This window comes from Carlito syrichta, unplaced genomic scaffold (assembly GCF_000164805.1).
Source record: "Carlito syrichta isolate Samal-C Ts95f unplaced genomic scaffold, Tarsius_syrichta-2.0.1 Scaffold309824, whole genome shotgun sequence".
Lineage (NCBI taxonomy): Eukaryota > Metazoa > Chordata > Mammalia > Primates > Tarsiidae > Carlito > Carlito syrichta.
Genome location: NW_007253920.1, coordinates 379734 through 381219, shown reverse-complemented (window position 1 = coordinate 381219; position 1486 = coordinate 379734). Strand labels below are relative to the sequence as shown.

Sequence of the window (1486 nt, the reverse complement as noted above, 5' to 3'; positions counted from 1 at the left end):
ATCACTCATTTTATTTACTTACTTATTTTACTAACTATTGCTTTTATTTTGTATTCAAGTATTCAATCAACCTGGTGAGGAGAGTTATTTTGCTCTGTCAAATATATGTAAAAGCTAACAAACATCATCAGAGCAGAATTTTATCAAGCTTATAAAAGAGATGGGGGTACATACTGGTAATTATTTATCATTATACAGAGTTAACATATATCACGTAACATAATATACATATAACATATATCATAAGGGAAACATGATATAAATATATTCAAAGTCTTCATTTCCAATACTTGACATTTCAAAATACTATTCAGTTTAACCAACCGACGAGATATCACTGAACATACAGGTGGGAAAAGATGCTAACATTTGGCTTCCATGAGCTGGTATGAGCAGGTTCCTGCATGCCATTGATACTACGACTGTGCCCCTGGTTTCTATACCTGAACGTTCTGCACTTCCTGCTAAGACTCCTCTTTCCTGCCATTTCCTTTGATGTTCAGATCTCCAATTTAATGTTATTTCTTTTTGTTGTTGTTGTTATTTAGTTTTTATTTCTCTGTAATCCAACTAGAGTGGAAGGGAATAAGGAAAATATGGAATCCAAAGAATTGTAGCGAGAGCAAAAAGATTATAGGGATACTGCGAGCAAATGGGATGGAGGGGGTGCTCTCCTGAGCTACAGAAGGAATGATCTGGTAGTTTAAGATAAAACAAGTCAAATTTATTAGAGTTGTCCAGTCAGCAATGGTGATCTTCTTGCCGGTCTTGCCATTCTTGGACCCAAAGCCCTCCATGGCTTGCACAACATTCATGCCCTCTTTCACCTTGCCAAAAACCACATGCTTGCCATCCAACCATTCAGTCTTAGTAGTGCAGATGAAAAACTGGGAACCATTTGTGTTGGGTCCAGCATTTGCCATGGACAAGATGCTAGGACCTGTATGCTTCAAGATGAAGTTCTCATCATCAAATTTCTCCCCATAGATGGACTTACCGCCAGTGCCATTATGGCATGTAAAGTCACCACCCTGGCACATAAACCCTGGAATAATTCTATGAAAGCAGGAACCCTTATAACCGATTCCTTTCTCTCCAGTGCTCAGAGCATGAAAGTTTTCTGTTGTCTTTAGAACTTTGTCTGCAAACAGCTCGAAGGAGACGTGGCCCAAAGGCTCACCGTCGACGGTGATGTCGAAGAACACAGTGGGGTTGACCATGGCTGATGGGAAAAGGCTCAAGGCGGCGGCGTCTGCAAAACCTAATGTTATTTCTTAATGTGATCTTGGAGTCCATACAATTACCAAGAGTGCCAAAAAAATGTATATATATTTTAAGAGATGTTAACAGATGTCTGCCAAAATTGGAAGTGTCTGGCTGATGGTAACCATTCTGAGCACCTCTTATAGTTACAGAAGTCAAATGTGTCTTGTATTCATCTTATTGAGTATTACAACTTTAATACTTTTTTAAACTTTCTTAAAAT

General features: G+C 38.5%; 1 pseudogene across 1 annotated transcript; it reads right to left on the bottom strand.

Moving 5' to 3' along the window:
* Positions 1–551: 551 nt before the first annotated feature.
* On the bottom strand, positions 552–1255 carry LOC110596533 (annotated as a pseudogene). Its single transcript, XR_002482533.1, has one exon. The product of XR_002482533.1 is annotated as a peptidyl-prolyl cis-trans isomerase A pseudogene (transcript).
* Between the last annotated feature and the right edge of the window lie 231 nt (positions 1256–1486).